This window comes from Pteropus medius, unplaced genomic scaffold (assembly GCF_902729225.1).
Source record: "Pteropus medius unplaced genomic scaffold, Ma_sr-lr_union100, whole genome shotgun sequence".
In the NCBI taxonomy this organism is placed as follows: Eukaryota; Metazoa; Chordata; class Mammalia; order Chiroptera; family Pteropodidae; genus Pteropus; species Pteropus medius.
Window position 1 is genome coordinate 2,753,543 of NW_024349799.1, and position 26,639 is coordinate 2,780,181.

The 26,639-nt window shown below is 40.5% G+C and overlaps 1 protein-coding gene and 1 pseudogene across 1 annotated transcript in view; one reads left to right on the forward strand and one right to left on the reverse strand.

Moving 5' to 3' along the window:
• Positions 1–26,639, forward strand: part of ANKFN1 (ankyrin repeat and fibronectin type III domain containing 1) — a 318,100-nt gene that overhangs the window by 114,970 nt on the left and 176,491 nt on the right. The gene's annotated exons all lie outside the window — the stretch shown is intronic.
• Positions 21,404–21,522, reverse strand: LOC120621279 (uncharacterized; annotated as a pseudogene).

A 26,639-nucleotide genomic window follows, 5' to 3' on the forward strand; every position in this document is an offset into this window, starting at 1 on the left:
ACTGAACAGTCGAGTGAATACTCAGACACAATTAGGTCCTCATTTTTAACCACTATGCTACAATTTGACTTCAGGAGTCAAATTTTCTATGTCCTAGTTCCAGTTTTGTCACGACCTTTTGGACTTCTGTTTTCTCCTCTGTAAAATGAAAAGGTTGCAGTCGTTAAGTGCTTCCGGAGTAATTTTTACGATGAGATTCAGGAAAGAAAGATAAAAAGGATTTTTTTTAAAAAAAAAAGAGAGAGAGTGAAGTCCACTGGCATCTATTATCGCAGAGAAGAGAGGTAAAGGAAATGATAACAATTTGCTCCTCTACTTTGTCAGGGAGCACGATGACATTGGTTCAGTGATCTTAACTAGCCTTTAACTAGGACTAATTGAAGAAGACTATATCCTGGGTGTTTCCTATTAATGCTTGTGGCAAATACGTAAATTGTTTCATGTCGATTCTCCCCTGTTCTCAGCGTGCAATTCCTTTTCAGCCCCATCTTGCCAGGTATATTTAGAGTCCAAAAGATTTAGTAATTCACACACACACACACACGCACACACACACACAAACTTTCACATTCACACACACTCCATTCAAATTGCTTAAAGGAAGTCACTTATTCACCGATGCAATTTAGTTGATTACATGCAATTAGGAGCATACATCCAAGCAGAGCGCTGTACTGGGTTTCTTGTGAGGATAACCAGAAATAGATTTATCCAAACCACGGTGGCCTAAGAATTATCATCCCAAATTTAAACTTTTGGGTATTCAACTTTCCCAATGTGACTTCCTGTTTTGCAGAAAAGAACTTGAAGAAATAATAATAAAAGAAGGCTCATACTCATTTCCGTTCACCAAGTGGCTTGTTCAAAACAACATTTTAATGATTTAAGTGTAAATGAATCAGAAGCATATGGATTAGATTTCCCTTAAAATACACAAGGATTTTTAAATGAGGGAGAGTGGAATGAAGAATTTTCCCAAATTTAGTGCTCCTTGAAATAGCCTTTTCTCGTGTTATTAAAAATTGGTGGGGGTGGGGATGCTGATTCACTTTGAACTACATTTGGCAAACGGGTGGAGTGGGGAAAAGGTTCCTAACATCTACGTTAAAGGGGGACCATGCTTCTCCTTGGGCATCCATCAACTAATTCATCCCAACCAGCATTTTTGATGAGTTAAGTGTAAATGAATCAGTAACATACGGATTACATTTGGAATACACATGGGATTAAAAAATGAAGGAAAAAAGCACTTGGTAAAGTATGTCTGGGGTTTTGCCAAACCCATAACATTCAAAAAAAATTTTTAAAGGTTTGAAACAATAGATGAATCCCTCCCAGGCTCTGCCAGCCTCACCAGGGGGAGTAGACACATGGCTGTTTATGTGACTATGCCAGGTCTCTCTCTCTTAAACAACACTGTGGAACAGCCAGGGTCCATCCTCACCTGCCTTGTGCTCAGGCTGCTTCTTAATTGTGTTTCCAACTTAAAGAGAATCACCTCCCGAGTTAGAGAGAAATCTAACCAATTTCTCTATTTTGAGAGCATGTAAATATAATGCATTTGGCTGTTGAGCCATTTGTCTTCCTAGATAAACATAAAAGGCAATTGAACAGAGATTGGAATCTGTTCCTAAGTGGGATTTGCATTTTGTGTTTATTTTCGGTTTCTCGTTTAGCACCTAAGTAATACAAACGGTGACCTGGTGCTCTGCAGCCCACATGGAGCCCCTAAACCAGTGGTTTCCCACTTTTTACCTCCATGAAACTTGTTATTTTGCTCTCCTCTCAGATTCCATATTTTGAAGCATATGGTTTATACACTAGATCCAATTATTGAAAAACAATTTCACCATCTCGTTATTAATCAACAACTGCCATTGTAGGAAAACTGAGTTGATAGAATCTGAGTTCTCAAAAAGAAATATATTTTAGCCGTCCTTCACAGTCTGAACCCGGTTACTTCTGTAACTCCGGTGTGTGTCTGCCATCTTGGAAATATCTCAAAGAAGCCCATTTCTTCCCGCGTGGGTCCCCGAAGAGCCAGGATCCCAGATAGGGAATCCTTCGCCTAACAGGTCTGACAGGCATTTCAAAGTGGAGAGATTTCTAGAACAGCTACAGTGGAATCTCTAGGTCTAAGCCCTCCAAGGATCAAACAAATATCGTTTAAACGAAGCTTTCCCAAACACTAGGCAGGTCAAAAGAATCATGTCAGAGAGAGGCAGAAGAGCACCAGTGGAGACACTCTCCCCAACAGAGCTCGCGATTCCTTGGAACAGTCACAAGTCTCTCCCCTTCACCTTGGGGGCATTCTGCTCCTCATCTGGGGCCTGGGGCCATCCCGTAGGCTCCATGTAAGACCTGCAGAGATCTCAATGGGTTCAAGCCTAAAGAATTAAGTATGTGTCATCAGGGCTTGTTACAGGGCTTAAAGGAAAATTGGTTTTATTATTTCCCTGCTCCGTTTTCGAGGATGGGATGGGGGAGTGCAGTAGGAGGAGTGATTATTTGAAAATCTATATAAAAATCCAGAAGTTAATCTTGTCACGTCAAGATTTTGGCAAACCTATTCCTGCGTGTTTGTATCAGAATAGGTGGGAAGACAGTTCCTTTCGTAATACTGGAAAATAAGCTTGCTCTCTAAATTCCTAAGCAGCAGACACAGCTCTGGCAAATGCCTCAGGAGACAGATCATCTTGAGACAGCCGTGGAAACAGCTTGACATTAATGAAAATGTGCAAATGAGATAATAAACTAGAATGGAATAACCATTTCAGAACAACCTGTGACCCTTTTTATTTTCTTCCTGCCACACCCCGTCATGGAACAGTAACACAGTTAGATCATCCAGAGAAAGGAGCCGCGATAAGATTAACGATTACAGGAGAAAGGAGATTGTCCCCTTCTGCTCGATGTCCTTTTCCATCATCAAGCACCTAGGTTAAGGTGCTGTCGTAACAATAAGCTGTTCTTTGAAATGAATTGTGTCTGTGCCTTATGTACATTTAGAGCTTGAGTCACCAAACCTCAGCAGAGACGCCAAGTCATGGGAGCATGCATATATACTTAATTTTATTTCAGGAAAGCAATCAAACCAGAGGCACTTAGGCCCTACAGTGGGGCCCGCTCAGAAACAAGACGGTCAAGTTCACAGGCCATTGCCCGGGAGCCTCTGAAGGGCTGACATAAGATCGATTGGCCATCCTGGGCCATTTAGCAAACAGTTTACATAGGTGGCCTGGGTACTGGGTTTAAACTAAATGAAAACTATTGGGAGAATTCCCTATAAAGTGGACTTGATCTATATTAGGGAACAGGCTAATTATAGGGATTGGCATATATGGAATCAAAGTGAAACACTATATGGGACTAGAGAGTGGTGGTCTTTTATACCAGGGTGGTCTGAAACTGGGGTTTAATGTATGTACAATATACAAACATTTTTGACAGACCATTAACACCTATAATCTTGTAAATATTTGCAATTTTCTAGATCATAAATATAGCTGCATAAGCAGTTCTTTCAGAACATCATTTATACACCATTAAAGGTTAATTTACAAGTTAGTACCTTATAGAAAGAAGATATGTGGGCTTTATGCTAACTTTCTGTAAAGGGAGACTGGTGTCTCCAAAAGCAATTTGTAGCTCTCCTGTGGGTCTGACTGGGGTCCTATTCAAAGCACTATTTGAATTCTTTTCATCAGCTCATGTTCACAGCAAACTTAATCTTCTGTTTTGGGGAGAAAAAAAAAACAGAGGAGAGAGAAAGATCTGAGGTCTTCAGGCTGTACTTCCAAGCATCCAACTGTTTATTTGAACAGGCTCTCTTGACACCATTCTCATTTGTCATAGTCCCTCTGATACCTGTTGTTGTACCTTAGCCTCCATCCCAAAGGGCTGCCAACAGTTCTCAACTTAAAGACTCCTCGGAGGGACCAAACAATGACATCTGACCTCCGAGGCTACCGTTGTGTGACATTACATTTTGTAAAAGATCAAAGAGAGCAAGGAAAAGAGGAGAGAAAGTGTTTTGTGGGAATTTTCCCCACCTCCAGCCAGGCAGTTTTGGAGTCTATCTAGAGATAGTGACAGGGGCCCTGGTTCCCACAGGAGCTGTCCACAAATTATATCCATAGAAAGATGCTGGGGTACTCTGGGAAAAGAACATCTCTTTTGTGAGAGGGTGGGTAAATGTGGGTTAAACCTATAAGGAGAAAGCCACAGAGTGACCGCAGCAGATTCGTGTTGTCTGGAAAGAAGCTGAATGATGTTACTTATTCAATATGCGGAGCCTCTTCTCTGAAGAAGTATTCCCCCGATATCACTATCCTTTCCCTGAAATGTGAACAGTCAGTCTGCGGACTGCAGGCCTGCCTGGCCGGGCCCAGGCATTTTTCATGCATCTTGAGCCTACTCTGTCTCCTATACCTCCCAAACAGAGGATTCTCGGGGTTTTCCTGCCGTTCTTCTCAGGGGCTCTGTAGGACACTGGAAGCAAATTCCAAAAAGTTTGCAGTCTACATACACACTTCTCCCCTGTCTTTCTGTTGATTTGGAGCAATTTCCCAAGTGTATCTCATTTCCCTTGTGCTCTTCAGCCCCCTCAAAGTCAACCCAGGTCCCCAAATAGCAAAACATCTCTCTCCATACTTGCAGCACCATGTGGCAAATGCAACACTGAGCTGGGAGTCTAGATGGTTAGGCTCTGACCTTAGGTCTGCCACTATCTGACCTTAGAGAAATGAGAGCCAACTTGGGCTGCAGTTTTCTCATTTGTAAGTGACTATGCTGGGCAATTAATGAGATGGCCTCAAAATTCCCTTCCATGACTCAGAGTCTATCTTCTATGGTTCTTCTCATTTGGGACTCATAAAACCTATTAGTACTCTTCTCTCCCCTCTCCAAAGACTTTTTTAAGGGAGTAAATAGCATTTCTCTCCCCAGAACCCTCCCATTGGCCCTCAAGCTCCAGCCCTATCATTATATACTTTCTGGCATTTTCCTCTGATGTCCGCATCTAAACCATAGCCATTCTGAACAGTTTCTGTTGTCTCTCTCTCTGCTCCATATCTTCCTTTCTGTGTTAGTTTAATATTATAAAAAATATTGATATAGTTCATAGATTTTATGGGAATTAAAGATTCCCTGATATTTTGAGAAGAAACCCAAGATTTGAACAAATGGTGCAATGTTTAATAAAATCTGAATTTTAAGGCTGTGGCTAGGGATTTGGGAACCTGAGTAGGGCTGTCACAGCCTGGAGGCCAAGTGTAAGACCGTATGTGCAAAGTAACTAATTAAAGGGCACAGTATTTGACGAGGCAGGAACACACGAAAATAGGTGTTACCAGTAGGAGTGTCAGGTTATTGGCTTTTCTCTGGAAAGACCAGAGTATAGAACTTTTTAAATCAGTGGACAATGAAGTTAGGTTTTCTTGATATTTTTGAGTTATTTGTAAATAACACCGTTTATCTGAGCATTGGCGTTCTCTTCCATTTGGAAATAACCATCATTTGGAACCCTAGGTTATATATTTCTTCAATTTCTGATTTGGGGCCTCGGGCCTCACTATATCAGCACTGTGTTGGGCCGTCTATTTTGTGGAAGTTTCACCCTCATTTGAATTTAATTCTATGGCCTGCAAGATGAATCCTTGTTGAAGCATCACGAGTCTGATAGTCTGAATGCTGCGTCCACTCGAGCCCTTCCATCCGCCTTCCCCTTTACTCCCTCTTCCTACTGTTTCCTCCTCCTACTTTCTAAATGACCCTGCCCTACACACCCTAGTCTCAGCCTTTCCCACTAGTAGTTAACTAAGGTAGTAACGGAGTAGACTGTATATATTGATGGCTTCCGCTGGGTTAACTTGTTAGTTGCCCTATCTATCCCTGTATGAATTAAGATCACTAAGTAATGTGTCAGGCAACATGACCTGAGTTTACTATAGATATTCCTACAAAGAGCTGTCATTTAATACTGTGTCCTTGGTTTTTGATGAATGTTAATAGATGAAACAGCCGTGTGAAGGATGTTTCTGAGTCTTTTATAAATTTGCTGTTGAAGAACATGCATTATGTTATTCAATACCTCTTAAATAAGGAGCCATGTGACCAATTTTTTCTTAGGGTTTAGTGCTAAAAAGGAAAAAAAAAATATTTCTCTCTTCCCATAAACTATTTTGCTTGCTTTTAAGAGGTCATTAGAGCTACAAAACTCATTTGGGCTCAAGAGTATTAGAAGAATATTTCCTGAATTTAGGAAAGGGTCTAGTTTTTCTCTCGGTTACCATCACCTCCCTTCTCCCACTTTCCGAACTAGCCCATTACTGTTCTTTCCTTCTCCTCTTCTCAATGCTCTATTCTTGATCTCTGAGCCATGTGTTCCCACTCTTCTCACCTCTGTATCTCCAATGTTTTGTGTAAGGAAGAGAGGTTAAAATAATATGTTACTTTCCCCAAGCAATATGTTTCTTTGCAGGGGTCTTCTGGGGGAGATGATGCTTTAACTCAAGGCCGAGCAATTGGGCTGCCCCAATCAAAGGGAAACAAAACCAAAAAGTTATTTGTACAAAAAAGATGAGGAAATATTTATCTTACACTCCGACTGCCTCTTGGAGATTCTCAAAGAGTATTAGGAGTCGTATCTAAAAAGTCCGGAAGTAAAGAAAATAAATGTATTTGAACCCACAGTCCTTTTAAATGTTAGTCAGAAGAACATACTTCAAGAACTTCTACTTAATCCACATAGTGGTAAATCTTTCAGGTCCTGAGGCCAGCAAGTAGTGGTGCTGTTGGGTCAGTATGGAGGTGGAAGCGTGGCCTTTCCTGCTTCCCAGATAAGACCAGAGGTAACTGCCCACTCTCCCTCATGATTTAGCACTCAATCCTAAACTCCGCCCCCAGACGTGAGGTCTTCCAAATACCACAGGCGTTTACAACTAATCCATTCATCTTCATCAACTTACATAGCTTCCCCCACCCGATATTAACAAGCCTACAGAGCTCCTTGCCAATTGTATTCAACATTTTAAAATAAAAGTGACAGAAACCCTTTTGGAGAAAAATCGTTTATTGGCTCGTGCCGCTGGAAGTCCAAGGGTGGACCTGAGGCTGGCTGAATCCAGGGACTTAAATTCAGTCGTGACATCTGCTCCTTTCTTCTTCTCTTGGCTCCACTTCCAACTGTCCCTTGCCATCATTCTTAGTATCTTTCTTCATGTCGAGAAAGAAGGCCACTGACTACTCCATGCTGACATGCTGCAGACTAAAAATCCAAAAGGAAGAATTACCCTCTCTCTCTCACATTGTCCATATATCAAATAACATGGAAGTGCTGTGGCTGGCCCTGTTTACAAAGTCACGTGTCCATCCCTGTACCAAGAGCTGAAATCAGAGTGTTGCCCAAGAGCGATTGCTCAGCTTGAGTCAGAGGCCCACTTACTCAGGAGGGCTTAACAACAGAAAAACACTGCAGGTTTACCACATGAATACCAACAAACGTCTTGCTTGGATTATCCCATGTAGTCAAAAAATCTGTCCTTCTTAAGAAGAAAGTTTTATGTTATTCTATTTAGAATTATTTGCATTGCATCACTTTGCTCTCGCTTGAAATGCTTCAAGTTCTTTTCATCTATATCTTGTCTCCACAGCCAGACTGTACGCTCCTCCCCATCCTGTCTCATACTTGTCATTCATTTACTCATTCTGCAAAATTTTACTGAATATCTGTTGCATACCAGGAACTGTGCTAAGCTCTGGAGAATTTTTTTTTAATTAAAAATACAAGATGCTCAGAAAATGCTTTGCAAATAACTGAACCCCATTCCTTGTGATGTTCCGAATGCTAAGAATGGACCGTATTCTCCCAGCCATAGTCATCATAGAATTTTTAGTAAGGTAATTATGTGAACTTGGGCCTGTCATTTCCCTCTTTGGGCCTCAGATTCCTCAACTGTGAAATAAAGATATTAACAAGATGCTCTCCAAGCCCTAAAATTCTAGGGTTCTAAGTCATGGACAACCATATAATATGGGCAAGAAGAGAGGCTGTTTTTGAATTTGTCCCTAATTATCTCATTCAACTTAAATTACATCCTCACCCCTCTCAGCATAAGAGATAAGAAGAGAACACAGTCTCATTTCACTGCCCCCTCTACCACATTTCGCTTCTAGATATGTTGGATGTACCATTTTAAAGCGATTTACAACCTCCAGGCGCATTCATTATAACCAACCACTTTATTTAAATGTGCTCTGCATTGTACACAGCCCCCCAAACAACTCTAGGAAACAGGATAAGATAAGGAGTTGTCCCCATTTTATGGAAGAGAAAGCTAAGGTTGAGATATAACTACTGGCTTGCTCAAGGTCACGGAGCTGGTATGGTTTCCCGAATGGTGTCACGATAATGCCCTCTCTCACCTCTGTAGCATAGCTGAAAAGACAGAGTCATTTCTTGCCATCGAAAACCTGGATCCCATGAGAACAAAGTCTGTGAACTTCTTAGGATGTTTAAGTCAAAGGGGCTTTGGTGATGCATAGTTTTAACCCACAGCATAATAAGGCCTTTGGCAAGGAAGCAAGGAATACCAGGAACATAGTGTCTGCAAGGAAAATGTAGCAAAATGCCACATATATCAAGTAGCTCTCACGGTCCGGAGATGAAAGAAATTAGGGCAGGGGGAAATTCTCACCACGTTTGGGGCCCTCCATTCTGTGAAGTTCTCATTCAGGCCTTTGCAAAACTGAGCCATGCTTTCCCTTATTCCCCTAATCCCTGCCTTTCATTTTTAAACCAAAGCGCCTGTGAAGAGAAATCCAATGCACATGTTCTGATTCATTTACACTTAACTCATCAAACTCTATTTAGGAAGAGCTATCTGGTGTCCAAAAATATTTTAGAGTCTTCCCTCTTGCCATTTTAATGAGCCATCGAAAGTTGTTTTTTTTTTTGTTTTGTTTTTGTTTTTTTGTTTTTTGTTTTTTTATTTTTTGTTTTTACTGGTGTGCCCACGCTTGAGTTGAGCACATGTAAACAGCAGGGCACCCAAAAAGCCTCGTGGACGTGCAGGTTCCAGGCAGCTTAGAGACCGAGAGGGCCACCTCTGCTTAGCAGAGTCTTCCGGGCTCCATGGCAGTGGTGCTGCACCGGGGGAACCCAAAGAAACTTGAGGCAGAGCAGTTTGCCCAGAGCGAGACCCATGTAATTGCCACAAACACCAGCAAGAGGCAGACGGGGCTATAGACTTGAGATAGAGGGTTTTCCGAGGTCTGCCAGTCTCCAAAGATACAAGGAAGAGATAAAAACTACAGAACTGCTGGCTCAGAAGGAGATGGCCACCCCAGGGAAAAAGAGTCCTGCTCACGAGGCAGGGAGTTCTCGCCACCGTCGTCCATTCCCTGCAACAGACCCCTGGCTGATGGCTCTGCTTCCACACTGGACCCCTTACAGCCCAGATTTCTCTCTTGAGAAACCAGAGTAACCATTTAAAACAGAAATCAGAGCTTACCCCTCCTTGGCTTAGAAACTAGCAGTGGCTTCCTGGAGCATTTTGAATGAAATATAGATTGCTTGCCCTAGCCGGAATATTCCTCATGACAGAGCCTCACCTGCCCCTCCCTGCTCAGCACCTGCTGCTCGTCCTCATTCACTCCGCTCCTGCCAAGCAACTGCTGTTCTGACTTGACCATGTGAAACTTGTTTCAACCTCAGGATCTTTGCATCTGCTCTTCCCTCAACCTGACCGTTCTTCCTCCAGACAGTTACACGGTTGACTTCAGTTCATTATTTGTTTCTTCTTTCAAAGATTTCTTTCCTTACCGCTCCAGCTCCAGTAGCCCTTCCACCTTAACTTACTCTTTAATGTTTAATTTTTTTTCTTAGCACTTACCACCTCCTGAAATTGTCTCATGTCCTCGTTTATATGATTATTTCTTTTGACCCTCACCAGAGCATAAGTTCCAGGAGGTCAGGGACCATTCTTCCTGATTCACCTCAGAATCGCCAGTGCCTAGAACAGTACCTGATATAGGGTATATCTCAATAAGGATTTGTTGAGTAAGTGAGTGAGTGAATGAATGAATGAATGAATGAATACCCTTAACAACTATTTCAACCTGGAGTTGCACATAACTTCAAAAAGCTAGGGGGATGCCTCCTGGTCCTTGAGCAGTAGAAGCAAGCAGCCCTAGAATAGCATTGTTTCTGTCTTAGATAAGGCGGCATCAATCCATTGCTCTCGAACATCTGTCTCTTGGGGCAAAAGCTGTGATGGAGAGCACGAAAGGCAGAGGAGCTTAAAACAGATGACTATAAGAGCAACTTCTGGGCCAAACCTCTGAAGTGTTGGAAGGCTTTGGTGCTATAGAGACAAGTTGGAAGCTGGTACCTGCAAATGACCAGAGGGGCTCGTGGAGATACAACCAAAGCCAGGTGAAGCAGAGCCCACATTCACGAGCCAAGTGCCTTTGGCAAGTCACTTACCCTCCCTGAGCCTGTTTCCTCTTGTGTAATATGAGGATAATAATATCTAACTCAGGGAGTTATATACAATGTATAAAGTACCAAACACCGGATCTGATATAAAAAGAGTTTTCAATAAATGATAGCTGTTGTTATTGGGAAGAGTAGAGAAAAAATTCTGATGATGAACCAGAGAAACATGGCTTTGTTATAGTATTAGAGTAGGTTCTTCCCCAGACTGCAGTGACCTGGGGAATGTCTTTCCCAGACAGGCCGGGGTGTCTAACAGTTTCTAACACCGATCTAACAGTTACAGTTTTAATTGGAGGCTGAAGGAGGGAAATGCAAAGGGTGAATGGACTTACCGTGTAGAAGGGATCCTGATTCCACACTTCACCCCGGCCTGTCTGGGAAAACGTTCTTCGGTTTGTTTCCTTTAAGTCTCCATCTATCAGGGAGAACTGATAGATGATGCCAGGACTGGGCCCCTGGTTCAACAGCCCAAATATTTTTTCTAGATATGGCTGTTAATGCATCTTATCAGCCCGAGTCATCACTCTGACACAAAAGGCAGCAAATGCTAACTCCTATAGGACATGTTGCACAGGTCTTGCACTCTGAATCTCTCTGACAAATAATTTGGTGTATTCCTTCATTTTCTCTATGTTTATATGCTATAACATATATAAAATATGTTACATGACTAAATTCTTAATATGTGTACATTTCACTATTCCTTTTTCGTTTAACATTATACGTGTTCATTTTCTTTGTTATAAGCAACTTTTCATAAATATCTTTATTTAATAAATATACAATATTCAGTTCCATGACTGGCTCATGATTGTCTTAACCATTCCCCCGTTATTCAATGCTTAGGCTTTTCCCTGTGGGGTATCTTTTGAATTTTTAAAAAAAAAAAAGGAAAAAAAGAAAAAAATACTTAGGCTTTCTTTCCAATTTTTCACTATTGTTAATAATATAATATTGTAAGACACAGATCTTTGCCTGAATTTTATGTAGTTTTCATAAAAGAGAGTATAAGAAATAAATTTCTGGATTAAAAACAGTGGACATTTTAAAGGATTTTTTTTATAGTATTGTTAAATGGATTTCAAGACTCCAGTACGATTATACATTTTAACCAGATAATCAATCTCGTTTTTTTATTCATACATGTGATTACTAGTTAGGCTGAATTTTTTCATTTTTATTAGCTACAACACTAGATTGTTAAATAAAGAATATTACTAAAGGCTAAAGGAAAGTTTAAAAATATATAAAGGAAAAAACTAAAAATATAAAAGTAAGTTCCCGAAGTATAGGCTAAGACTCTGAAAAATATTTAAATAACTAATTTTATTGTATTTTTAATACGTGCCAAATATTTTGTTAAATGTTTATGCAAAACCATCTTTTATCTGCACAGCAAGTACATAGTACAATTAGGACATTTTCAACTGTAATACCTCAACCAACAGACTGAAAGACTCTTTTCAGTTAAATATGGCTCAGATACAGCTTGACTCAGGATCCCAAATGATACTTTTTCTATTTCTTGACTCTGACTTCCTCTATGTTTGCTTCATCCTCAACAATGAATGGTTGCCCAAGAGCCTGGGCCAGTCTCCCTCTATCTCGCTAGGTCACATTTCTATGGCCAAGGTAATATAACACTCTTACTGGCCAGATCTTAGTCACATACAACAGCATCCAAAGCATATGAACTGAGATTAAGATAGAAGGCAGAACCCTAAAGGAAATTTGGGACCCTTTAAACAGGAGAAGAGTCAATGGGTACTGAGCAGCAAAAGTAACTCTGCTATCGGCAGGGGCTCTTATTAACCACATTTTTACAGATGAGAAACAGGCTCAGAGAGCTTATTTGACTGCTCCGAGATCACACAGCAGAGAGTGATTCAAATGCAGTCTCCCATCTGTCTGACACTAGCAGAAGCACTAAAGAGCTTGACAAAGCCCCCAGATCTCTGACCCAAAGATAACCTCACTTTAGTCCCTGTGGGGCTGGCAGTTTGCCTAGGTTATTCCCTCAGCGCTGGGTCTCCACTTAATTGTATTCATTTGGGATGTGCATCCATTCGTTCAGGCCAAGGAGCAGACTTCATTCTGGCTTGTGGCTTAATGGACTCATGGTTAAGAACATAAGGACTTATGGGATTTGGAGGGCAGACAAGTCTAGGTTCAAATCTCATCTCTGAACAATGTACCTTTGAAATTATCACTTAATTCACTAAGCTTCACTTTTCTCATCTGTAAATGGAGTAAACAACAGTCCCTACTCCATAAGGTTGTTGTGAGAATTAAGTGCACTAATGCATGAAACCTCTTAGGAGCCAGTTCTGCAACCCCTTAGTTCCCAGTAGCGATCAGCCATTTTGGAGCATGAATGGGAAGTTGTCACCACCTCCTCATGTACTATATAATCACCATTCCTACTCATCCACCGGAAAGGTTGCTTACGATTGCAAATCTAATATCTAAAGTTGAGTGTAATGCATGATAGTGAGAAAACTAAAGTAAGAAAGATCATTCTTTCAGAGCAGAGGATTTAATCCCATGTCAAATTGAAATTTTCAGCTGATTATCAAGAAAGTGAATGTTATGAGAGTTTATTTCTATTTCTTAACTCACAAACATTTATACCCATTATTTTAACAGCTTATCTCTCCCTCTGAATTTTTTTCTTATTCATTATATATTTTGACTTAATCATAAGTTATGTTTTCATGCTTCAGATGAGGCAGTGTTTTGCTGAGAAAGCCCCAGATTCACTCCATTTTCCTTGAATTGTGGCATATTCACTTTCAAAGTTTATTTGGGGGAAAGAGGCTTCTCAAAAAATGTACATTCTGCGTACCATGGCAGTAATGTTTGTGAGTTACGCCTGGTATGAATCAGGGTTCTCCAGAGGAACAGAACCAATAGGATATACAGAGATACATAGAAAGAGACATATTATGAGAGATTAGCTCACATGATTCTGCTGTCTGCAAGTTGAAGGCCCAGGAAAGCTGGCAGTGGAGTTCTAATCCAAACCCCAAGGCCTAAAACCCAGAGAAGCCAGTGATACAGGTCTCAGTTTGAGTTCAAAGTCCCAAGAACCAGGAGCACCAATGTCTTAGGACAGGAAAAGATATGTGTTTGAGCTAAAGCGGAGAGCAAATTCGCCCTTCCTCCACCTTGTTACTCTATTGGAGCATCTAACATGTTGGATGATTGATGCCACTGGCATTGGGGAAGGCCGTCTTCTTCACTCAGTCTGCTGATTCAAATGCTAATCTCTTCCAGAAATAATGTCTTACCAGCTATCTTGGTATCCCTTAGCTCAGTCAAGTTGGCACATAAAGTTAACCATCACACATGAACTCCTAAAATTCCGGCTACAGAAGTGATGTAGACTATAGGAGCTATTCGGGCCAATCTCCACTGCCAGTTTTTTTTGAAGATTTATTTTTAAACGACTATAAATTCTCTTCTTGAAATCCCCCAGGAACAAATCTAAATTCAGGAGTCAATTCCATGATATTTTTTTATTCCTCAGAATCAAAAGGTCACATTTTTCACTATACAATATTGAATCAATATTGTCATGCAATATCCAGTAACAAAATTTGACTGAATAGTAATAATTAAAGTAACTTTCATCTCATTCTTAAGTGATAACTAGCACTTGCTAGATAAACTTTGGTAATAAGAAGTATAGGAATTTATAGTTCTAAATTCTACAAGTTTAACTAACAAGATATCAATCTTCTAAGTTCTTTGTTTTTATTTAAGACCATTTCTTATATATAATTGGCCTACAGAATTATCTATGGTAGTAGAATGATGATAATGATGATATAATAATAATAATAATAATAATAACAACAACTATATGCTAGGCATTGTCCTGGATGCTATGTGTATATTTTCTAATGTAATCTTCACAGCAGCCTTAAAAAGCAAGTATTCACATCTCCATTTTACAGAGGATGACATCAAATTTCAAAGAATTGTATCCAAAATCTCACGATAATAAGTTATAGGATGAGACTCAAACCCAAATATGGCTGACTCCAAAGCCTACACTGCTTTAGAACTGAGTTTGCAATCTTTCAGAGTTTGAGTTTTAAAAATCCAGCTCACTGCCATAGAATAATATCTTTAGCCCAATGGTAGATCCAAGGACATGATAGAGTGAGTTGATTAGGTCCTGAAAGCTCACAGAGTAGGTAAATTTTTATGGAAGAAAATACTGAATCGTATGACCTGTAGTGCTGCTAATAACATGAGACAAAGGTGTCACTGTCAGTGGCATCCTCACACTTTTCAGCATACCACTCTACCAATAAGAGCCAGGGACGATGCACACTCTGTGTCAGCACATCTGATAAGGGGGGCTTGAAAAGCTTTTGCTTCCTTAAGAAAGTAATCATTTATTGAACAAAGAGCAAGGGATAAATAAACTGTTATTATGAATCAATTACTTTTTTAAAGCAATTCCCAATAAAAAAAAAAAAAGCCCCTTTGAATTACCCACCCACAGCAATATCAAAATGATCAAAGCAGCTTGTATCTCATGTTGAAGCCTTATCTCATCTAAATGCATCTTTGCCAACCTCTCTAGCACCCTTAAAGATAACGACAGTGAAATACAATGCAGGTTCTGGCAAGATGGCTCCCAAGGAAACTTTCGTTCCCTGCCGTCCCATCCCCCTGCCTCAGGCATCCCCTCCCTCCTTGGATCTGAGTTTTCCAAAGTCCCCAAATTAGGTATTAAGTATATGTTTATTCCATCATGGTTTTCTCTTCTAATCTGGGAGATAAAAATAACAGAAAGAAATGTCTATTTGTAGTCTCATTTTATCCTCTACTGTCCCAAAAGTAAACTTCAGGATGTCGCTGATCTCATGCCTCCTCTTTCTTTATTTGGCCCAGTCCAAACAGGGCAGCTTTTAGGGTGGACCTCACATACAGCTCCAGTTCAGAAATATTGCTTTACGAATATGCAGACTGATCCTCGATATGCTTTGGCACATCATCAACATTTTAAAAACTGGTTCTCTTTCAAAAACTAGAGAATGGGTTATTTATCGGCAACAGTAATTCTGGGAGTTAATGACCAATAGGCAGCTTGAGCGATGCTTTATGACAAAACACAAATAATCATAAACAATTTAGAAAAGCCCAAATCTCCTGAGTACACTGAACAATCCTCTTTTGTCTTGAACTGCCTTGAAATGAGAAAAATTATGAAACTCTATGTTTATTCGGAAGGATGTTTAACATGAAGCTTAAAGGTAAAAAATCTATTTAGTGTGGATTTTTTTAAAGCTTCGAAATGAACAGTATCTGATTGTTAAAGTAAAAGCTGTGGGACTTTTGTTAGAGACATTTTAATGTGGCCCTTAGTTTTTCTTCTTCAGTAGGACAGTTCAATTTAGCAATCAATGACAGCCTTCTATGTGCCATGCACTGTGCTAATGAGAATATACCAAGGAAGAAAAGTGTGGTTTCTGCCCTCAACGAGCTTTAAAAATCTTATGCTGGGGGCGGGGGAGGGGAAGGCACTACAAATTCTAATATACTCACTTTAAAGAACTAATAATTGTATAACATCGCTTTTTCCACCTATTGTCCTATAATTTCTACTTTCCCAACAAAAGGATGTTGAATTCCATAGAGAGAGAAAATAAATGTGCACGCTGAGCAATGTTCTTTTTCCTGTGATGTTTAAAAGCAATTTTCTTTAAATGAAATTTAAATAGAAACTGCTAACATTGAAATTAGTGATATCACCAGATATTCTGTGTTTTTACCCAAGAAGCATAAGAACCTCAGGCTTCATGGTGTTTCTCCAGTCTTTTGTTATTAGAGCTTAAGAATCGACGACACAAAGATAGCTCTTGACTTGGCATCCAGGGGTAAAATACCATACCTGGTCCTAGGGCCTGTGCTATTTCTTTTCATCTTCCCCTTCTCTATATTCCTTTCCTTTGTTACTTCCCTGAGGAAATTCATATCTAGAACTTTGTTCAGTACGACACAAAGAGCTGAATAACATTCTCTGCTGGCAGGAAAGTGGCAGCTGTTTGGTTTTGGTCGGGAGCTGCGGTGGCGGTTGTTTTGTAAGGCTTACATAAATTTCTTGAACATCCAATATGACATTGTGTGAAGAGCAGTGGGTTTAGAGTGAGTCAATTTGTAAGTTTTGTAAACTTAGGCAACTCACTTATAATTTCTGGGCCTCAATTTCCACATCTATAAATCTGAGCACTAAACCAGTGGTTCCCGAAGTTTGCTGCACACTAGAATCACCAGGGGAGCTTTTAAAAATCCTGATGCCCAGGTTGCACGCCAGACCAATTAAATCGGAATATCTCAGGATGGAAGCCACATATTTGTTGTTTAAAGATCCCCAGGTGATTCCACTGTGCAATGAGGTTATAGAGCCACTGCAGAAAACTCTGACTTATCCGATGTCTTTGCCAGCTCTAGTATTCTAAATGTCACGCTCTCTGAGCTTCAATGTGTTCCTCTCTCTTATGAGACTCAAGCTATTAACAGCTTATCTAGAGCTTCAATGCACTCACCATCCCAGTGGGCTGGTCTATGAAAGCTGACAAATTGATTCTAAATTTTTATGGAAATGCAAAGAGTCTAGAATAGTCAAAGCAATCTTGCAAAAAAAAAAAAATAGAGCAAAGTTGAAGGCCTTGAGATTATCAAGCTACAGTAATCCAGACATTTGGTGGTACTTTAAGAATAGATGAATAATCATTGAAACAGAATAGATGGTCTAACACTCGACCCTCACTTACACAATCGATTTTAAACAGAAGTGTCAAAACCATTCAATCAGGAAAGGAAAATCTCTTGCACTGCAACAACCAGATAACACCTACCTCACACCAAATACAAAAGTTCTTTACATAAATCACAGACTTAAATGTATAAGCTAAAACTATAAAGCTTCTATAAGAAAATATAAGCTAAAGTATTTATAAAGACTCCCTAAACAGGATGCTAAAAGCACTAACAAAAAAGATAAATTAAAAAAAAAAACAAACCATAACACTCCTTTTAAAAAATAGGAATAGGTAAGCCACAGACTGGGAAAAAAATATCCATTTTACATAGGATTCATATTCAGTATAAAGAGTTTCTAAAACTCAATAATGAAAAGCCAAACAATGTAATTTAAAAAAGGGGCTAAATACTTGAACAAACACTTCACAAAAGATATAAAAATAACCAGTAAGCCCATAAAAAAAACTGCTCAAACTCATTAGACATCAAGGAAATACAAATGAAACAATGACAGTGAAATAAAAACTCCTCAAACACATTCAAATGGCTAAAATTTAAAAAAACTGATAATGTCATACGCTGGCAAAGATGTAGAGCAACTGGAATTGCTCATGGGAATAAAAAAATGAAATAATTATATTTTTAAATGTTTGATGACTGCTTTTAAAGTTAAACATATATCTATCCTATGGCCCAACAATTCCACTCCTAACTATTTACCTAAAAAAAAAAAAAAGGAAACATATGGCCATACAAAAACTTGTACACAAATGTTCATAGGAGCCTTATTCATAAGATCCCAAACTGGAAATAACCCAAATGTCCATCAGCAGATGCTTGGATAAACAAATCGTGGTATATTCATACTCAGCAATAACAGGGAGTGAACTACTAATACAAACAACAGCATGGATGAATCTCAAAAACATGTTGAGTGAAAGAAGCCAGACACAATAGAATGCATACAGTATGATTGCATTTATAGAATGATAAAATCAGAACAATGGTTGTCTCTGTGTGTGTGAGGTGAGAGGGTGTGCAATAGACTGGAACTCTCTGGGATGCTTGAAATATTCTATCCTGATTGCAGTGTGGGTTACATGGGTATATATGTTTGTTAAACATTTGCTAAAACTCGTCAGACTGTATATTTACGATCTGTCTATAAATATACCTCAAAAATTAAAAACAACACTTTTATAAACTATATGTAAAGTGTTATGCAAATACTATGAAGTGTTTTAATTTTTAAAGCCTTCCAAGAAAAAGATGAGTTTGAGATGATTAGAATTTTGAACCGATGCTAAACAATCATATGGCACTGAATATCCCATTTTCATTTGGATATTTGACGCGATTGGTTCCAATATAATGAGTTTGCTTCATAATTTAGCAAATGAATACAGTACCTTCTAGCTAGCTAGCAATAAAAAAGAGAAAAAGACAAAGAAAAAGGCTGGTACCAAGAATGATCTATACATAAATATATAGAATCTTGGACCTTGACAAAGTATCGGCATATTCACTTTATTTATGGCAATTCCTGGTAATTTTAGTGAGGTACCTTTGAACTGAAGTAAAAAAAAGTAAAAGTTTAAAACATGTGACTCTAGACATCCCATTCTGTAAATCAAATTAATAACCACAAAACAGTATGAAAACATCTGCATGAACTGAAAAGATGAAAACTGATTAAAGTATATTATTTTACAACAAAGTCTCAATTAAGAAGTTCTTCAAGAACAAAGTCCCCTTTCTGCCTTCACACACACACACACACACACACACACACACACACACACACACACACCCCTCTTCCATAAAGCACCAGAAGCAGGAACCGCATTAGTTTGTATGACACGTCCCAAGAACAGTGTTCCCACTGAAACACAGGCACAAATACCCAGGAGAAAACTCCTCTTCACCTTCCTTCTTTCTAACTACACCCAGCTTCAGGGCTATTGTAGAGAAAGTTCTAGAGCTGACATGGCTTGCTCCAACAACACCGGCTTTCTTTAGGAGCTCTGAATATAGCATGGGGATGTCGCCTGTGCTAGATGTTAAGCCTAGAGTGCTGCCCGCACAACCCACCCCATCCCCTAAATCATTCTGTCAGGGAAGCGCAAGCTAGATTCAAGTCCACTGACTGGATGGTTTTATACCCAACGCAAGGATCCTCTCCTTCAGAGCACTTAACTCGGCATAAAGGTGCACCAAATGCTGGAGGGTAAGCTTATTAAGGGCTTTGCTCACTATTAATCCCTATACCTAAGACATCATAGGTGCCACATGCATTTAGTAGACTATGTGGCTCAATGAATGAATGCTGGCCTCCCGGAGTCACTGTAACAATTAAATAAAGTAATATATTCGAAGTGTTAGCAGAGCATCTAACATTAAACTTCAACTCTTTTTCCCTTTCCCTTTGCACAGATTTTTCCTACAGAGAACTGTTTTCTCTTATTAGATGACTAAATCTTATTCCTTTTAACCACCACAAACCAAACCCTTTCAAAAATAGGAAATAATCTGGTGTTATTTTCAGCTATCGAAGTCTGATGACACCTTAACATGACTATGCTATGAATTTCCTCACCCAGCAGTGGACGTCTTGACACTTTTGATCAGGGAACTAAATACCCTATAGCCTGTATTTGATAAGAATTCCCAGAGTGATCTGGAAATTGTGTGTGTGTGTGTGTGTGTGTGTATGTTTGTGTATGTGTGTGTTGTATGGTGTGCTTGAATGCACACATACACATTTGTGTATATGAAAGGGAGAGAGAGATTGTTTGTAAAATTCCAGTAATGGATTTAAATTCTATTCTTAAAGTACTAAAAAGTATAAAATGTCCAATTACAACTCAACTTTTCAAGTTGTCTTAGGAGGTACAATGTCAAACACATTCATAACATCTTTTTCTTCACAAATAAACACACAGTCACCCTTCTTAAGTATAAAAAGTATCCAATCAGGGCTAATGATTTCCAGTTTATCTCTTGATTAAATGTCCCTCCATAGAGAAACCCAGAACTGGAAAGCACAGCCTGGAATAGAATGGGATGGTAGCCCTCAGGGTACAAAGCAGGGCACTTTGTGAGTCTTAATAAGATTCTGTGAAATTTTTGTTTCCGTGGTGTGTATGCGATGTGTGCGTTCACCGGGTCGCAATGTAAAAAGTGTTTCTCGATGTAAGCCGTGGTCAGAGACATTCAGAGGCAACAGCACAAGATGCCCAGGCAACAATTGATGGTTACATAGTCCAAACCTGGTCAACAAACAGAGGCGCCAGCATGCAGGTGTACAGAAGTGTGAAGGGTTCAGACATAGACGAGATTCCCAGGCAACCTAGAGAGAGACTTTGTTTAGTTCACCAAGACAAGTTTAGTGAGATGAGGGAAGAAGGGCAGGCAAATCCCCCTCAACATCCCAGAAAAGAAACAATTGCCCTAATTGTCAGAAGCATGTCAGAAAGAGCCCAAATTACCTGGAATGAGCTATGTAAAATATGAAGCTCAAGTCAGGATTCTATTTATTCTGTGACTATATAAATATTACACTATTTTTGATAGAAAGGAATCTTTGACTACTTCACTAAGTCATCTCATGGAGAAATCTACAACTACGATGTCCTTATAATCTGTTCCCTTCTCACAAAAATTTAATTGAGCCATTCCAATGTCATTTAGGGTGACAGCAGGGGTGTGGTTGGGGACCGTGTGTGGTCTTTCCCTTGCAAACAAATTGCTATTCTTTAAAGTGTGTAAAGCAGAGACTAGACAGGCTGCTCAAGGCTTATTCATCCCCTGGAGCTGCTGGGCTGGAGGTGGGATCCCACCGTGGCTGTGATTTTTAAGGCCTTTAGTTCAGGAGCTACCAGCACCCCAGCCCGAGTCTGCTCCCAAAAGTTCTCCCTCTAGAACTGCCTTTTACCCCCTTTTTCCCCTTCACACAGGGGTGCGCACACACACACTCCAGATGACTCCTTTATGCCTCTCTCCACCTATATTCCACTTTTATTTATTTTTATTTATTTATTTTTTAGGGGAAGCAACCCTTGGTTGACCTCACAGATTGCAAGGACCTTGTCAGCTTACAATCCCTTATTATTTTTTTATTTTTTACACCTACAGCACCTGGTCTTCCTAGGTGGTCTCCCATCCAAGTACTAACCAGGCCCGACCCTGCTTAACTTCCAAGGTCAGACAGGATTAGGCTTGTTCAGGGTAGCTTGGTGGTAGACTTTATTCTACTTTTAGTTAAGGAGTTTCTTAAAACAAAATGGATACTTTGCTAAGAGAGTTCTCAGAGCTAGAGTGGTATAATGCTAATATGTTTTCCTTCTTAGCTTTTCTGTCATTAAGATTGAGCCTCCCTCTCCCCATTCAGGACTAGAATCCTGCTTCTGCCCCCAACCTTGTGACCAGAAATGTAACAAACACAGACTTCCCTGTCCATATCTCTAAACTGACCTTCCTAAATGTCCCCTTGCTATGATCGGCCAGCTGGTCAGGACCCTTATCAGCTCTTACTGATCATCCTGATGTCAATCTAGTCTCTAAATCCCCATCTATACCTGTTGTCCCAAAGTAACTCTGAGTAACACCCCCTTTCATTTTCAAAATCATTCCAGTGTGAAAAGTCATTCATCCAACGCCCCACTCGGCCTGCTCAGTTAGGATTTTCCTGTGGCCCAGAGCAGGGTCTATCCCTATAGTTCTAGGTTGGCCAGACTCAACATCTCCTGCCTTTCAGCATCATCTTGAAAACTTGGTGGCTTAAAAAAATGATAATCATTTATTATTCATCATGGTTTCTGTGGTTCAAGAATTCAGACAAGACACATATTGGGGGCAGCTTGTCACTGCTCCATAATGTCTAGGGCCTCAGCTGGAAGATTCAAAGGTCGAGGGCTGGACTTATCCGAAGGTGCGTTTGCTCACACATCTGGAGACTGATGCTGGTTGTCACTTGAGGCCTAGCTGTATCTGTGGCATGGAGCATTTACACGTGGCCTTTCCATGTGACTGGGCTTCCTCCCCACATAGTGGCATGGTTTCAAGGACAAAAACCCAAACCAGGTAGAAGCTGGTCCTTTTTATGACCTAGGCTCACTTAACATCAAGTCATGTCGCATTTCTCCACCATATTCCATTGATCAAGGAAGTTGCAAGCCTCTGCCAAGATCCAAGGCCAAAGAACATCAGACCCCCACCCCTCAGTGGGAGAAGTGTAGTCACATTGTAAGAAGATCATGTAGAATGGGAGAGATAGATCCATGTATAATATAACCAGCCACATCCTCCAAGCACCCCAGCAACCATAGGCAAGATGTCATCATCCTTGCTACCTCTTTCTATCAAAATTTTCCAAGGATAAGCCCCTTGATATATTATGACATGGAGTGATTTTCTAAGCAGGAATGCTACTATAACCCCTTACAGTTGTGGGCCTTGTTAAAGTTTCACAAATCTTTACATTCGATCCTCTAATCCTGTGAGGCAGATAAGGCAGGCTTTACTCTTCCCTTGCTACAAATGAGAAAAGAAGCACAACCAGGTAAATAACTTACCCAGAGCCACAGAGCTAGGACTACTCAGCGCAGTCAGTTACATCACCAAGTAACCTCTGCTAATGGAAAAGCATCTCAGCCCTGGGGCCTGTGCCCAGCTTTGGACCAGACAAGCCTGCATGTGAGTCCTGGTTCTATAGCTTGGTGGCTTTGGACAAAGAGCTTATCTGCCCTGAGTTTCCATTTTCCCTAGAATGAAGGCAATAGAGCCTACCTCGTGTTCACTTCCTGCCGTGGAATCAAATAATGTTCATAAAGGGCCTATAACAGTGCCTGACACGTCTTTGGCACCCGGGCAGAAGCTAAGAAGTTAATTTTAATGATGACGTGTGATCCAATAGGGTGGCACAACCTATTTACAGCCTGCCCTTTAATGTAAATGCTAGTCCTGGCCACCATGGCAAACAAGAGATGCTCTGCCTCCAGGTGGTACGTGGGGAACCATCCTCGAGTCACACCTACAAGCCAGTCATCTTAGATCTTTTCTCATAGAGAAATGTTGTTCAGCCGTTTGAAGCAGAAACCTTACAAAGGGCAACCAATTATCAAACTCCTCTACGCAAACATTAGTGAATGAGATACAGGCTAATAATGAAATCTCTAGCTCACAAGGCTGCTAGCGATGTGAAGGTTTGCTTTGTTGTGAAGAGCAGGCTGTGTTGCTGGTAGATGATCTTAAAGTTGGCCGACCTTCAATGGCTAGGCAGAGCACAAGGTTAACACAATTGAGAGGTTTTCAGCAAGTTACCTCAAATGCTGTTGAAATGTAGCTATTTTATATCCAGTTCTGTGAAGGTGGACCCTGAGTCATTTAAAGGCCCTGGATTTTGTTCTCATCTTTTCAAGAGAACACAGTGTGCTTCTGGCAAAGGCTGCTGGATAGAATGTTTTGTCGTAAATGAGAGACAAGTGAAGGGGCTAAGTTAATCAGTGTTTACAGTATCTAAGAATTACGCCATGGGGACAGGAGAGAGGCTCATGTTATAGTCCTAGTAGTTGCCTGGAAGATCTGGAGAAAAAGGCATTTTGTTAAAATTCAGAAATAGTTTTCCTGTTTCTTCTGCCGCATCACTTGGGCCTGGCTATAAAGCCTCAATTCTGCCTCCAGGGCCAAAAGGACAGCAGATGCACTCATAAGAAAGCCCAAGGGGCACTGAAAATTTATGACCAGTCTTCAGCTCCTCAGCAGTGTACAGTTCTCATTCATGTCGGCAGGAAGCCTGCCGACAGGACAGGGCATCTCAGTTGAGTTCTTTCTCTGCTTTGCTGGTTCCCGATCAAACTTGCCCTGTGGCTGCTTTGAGTGTTGTTGTCTCGGCATCAAAAAAGCAAGGAGACAGCTCCATTTCTCCTGGCGCCTGGAGCTGGGCTCCAGGGCAACTCACCCTCCTCTTTCTGGGATTGCTTTGGAATCCTCACTGTTTATAAACGAAGCCCACATTGGCCCTGTTGTAACAGGCGGTGCTCCTCACTCCATAGCAATGGGGAGTTCAAACATCTTAAGTCACCCTCCAGGCTAACCCAAACCCTGAACTCCCGGACAGTGTAACTGACTTTCTGCTGCTGTTCTGCCTTGGAATGGAACAGCACTCTGTTTTCCAAAGCCCCTTCTTCACAAACTTGGTCTCCTGCAATCTGGCAAACCCTGTGAGGAAGGCAGAGCAGCCGTAGCTAGTCCCATTTCACAGATGAGAAGACTGAGATCCAGACAGCTTAAGCATGCAGCTAGAGAGTTGTGTGGCTGATCCCTAACCTTCCAGCCCGTTGCAACTTCCCCCAACATGGCTGAGGGTTTTAACTTCTCTTCCTTTCCCCGCTTCTCTGCTCATTTCCCCTTTCCATTGTTTCTCCAATCCCTCTCTTCTTCCCTAACTCTTATCCCTCATCCCTCCTTTTTTGATTCCTTCCAATCTCTTAATCTTTTTCTCTGCACTCTTCCCTCAGTGCTCTTGTTCCAACAAATATTTCAGGCAGGACCGAGAACACTATAGAATTATAGCACCAACGTCACCATTAACCCAGCAATTTAAACAGGAATTTAAACAGCTCTCAAGGGAAATCCGTTCGCCTCTTTGTGACACATTTTCTGCATCTATGAAATAAGGATGTTATGTGGATAACTATAAGATAACAGTGTTGAAAGTGTTCTTAAAAGCCAGAAGCACCCAAAGAAATATTGATTTAGGAGATACATACAACCTGTATCTCTTTATATCAGATTTATGTTTGCCTGGATATAGCAATTTTTACTTTCTCTTTTTAGAATTTGGAACTATGTTCCATCAGCCCATTTGAGTTGCGGCCAAACCTGGAGCTTTCTTCTTACACCACCTTTTCTATTTGGGGAGACACACAAACTAAATATTGAAAAGGTCCATTAAAGAACTGAGTCTATCTAGTCCTCTAAATAAGGATATCTTAGTAACTCAGAGCAAAGCTAGTCAATTTTCTATTCGTAGTCCAGCTTAGGCAGATGCAAACTAGTCTCATTAGTCATTGCACCAATGCCTTCTAGTAGCCCCTCTCCCTCAATTGTTATTGATTTGCAAATGTTTGGAGGAATATCTGATATTGAAAGTACTCCCTGAACAATGTCTGTTCTCATTTCCTCTTCTAATATTTAAATTAACGACAGGAAGACAAGCTTTCATGAGTGCCTGTCTCCAGTCTCCGGGCTGTGAGATCTATAATGCTCAGAGAACACCGACTCAACGTGAAGATTGAAATTCCTCCAACCTAATTTAGAGAGGCAAGTAAAACTAACATCTCAAAACTGTGCCCCTCAATTCTTAAAAGCAGTAGTTCCGGTTTGTAAATTAGAGTCCAGATCATTTCAACCTATTCCATCCTGAGAATTGACCAGAACCAAGAGAACCCTGATGAGACTGTTAGGGGCAAATGTCTATAGGAGAATGTCACTGGATCATTTCAAGGAGCTGTGTATGCTTTGGTCCCATTCTCAGGTCTCTTCAGAATCTATTGTAGATTTCCCTAAATTGCTTGTCTGATTTCCTCTCTGTGAAGGCCTTGGGTGGTGTCGTAACTCATTGACTGACTAGATAAGATTTTCTATTTTGAGTGGATTCACTCTCACACCATCAGAGGAAACTCAGACGATTGGGAGGTGCCTGCTTGAGGTGACTAGTAATGTCCAAGTAGGGCAGATCAACCCAGGTCAAGACCATGTCAATGGACATGGGCTATCCTACTGGATAGAACTGACCTTCTGGTGCCCAGATGTGTAATAGCCCAAAGCACACTTAAAGGCCTAATTGTGCTGTTCCTGATTTTATTCCAACTAACTTAACCTTGGCTTCATCTAGCTGGGCTGACCTGAACACCGGGCAGCTGCTTGTTATAGTGGCCTTGGATGGACCTCACTTCTTGCCCAACTTGGCTATGCTCCTTGGCTGCAGGGCTTAGAATTTAATAGCAGGGCCAGCAGATGGCCTGGTCACCCAGCATGCTACTGGCTCTTTCCATGGGCCACTGAGAAATTCACCAGCGTTCCTTTGAAGCAAGGAAGGGCTGTGACTTTTGACACTTGGTCCAGAGACATCTGTTGAACTTCCCTAGTTCATTCACTTTTTTCTTTAAAGTATCTTTTTAGTTCTTGCCTTAATACTTGCCTTAAAAATTAATTGACAACCTCAATTTAACAAAGAACCAGAAGATAATTAGCTTAAGAGGTCACTTAATCTAGGCTGCATTGAACTCTTTTACAGTTTGTGAAAAATTCTGTATCTCCTCTGGAGCTGCTGCCAGCTTTTTGTTCTTCATTTTTTGTA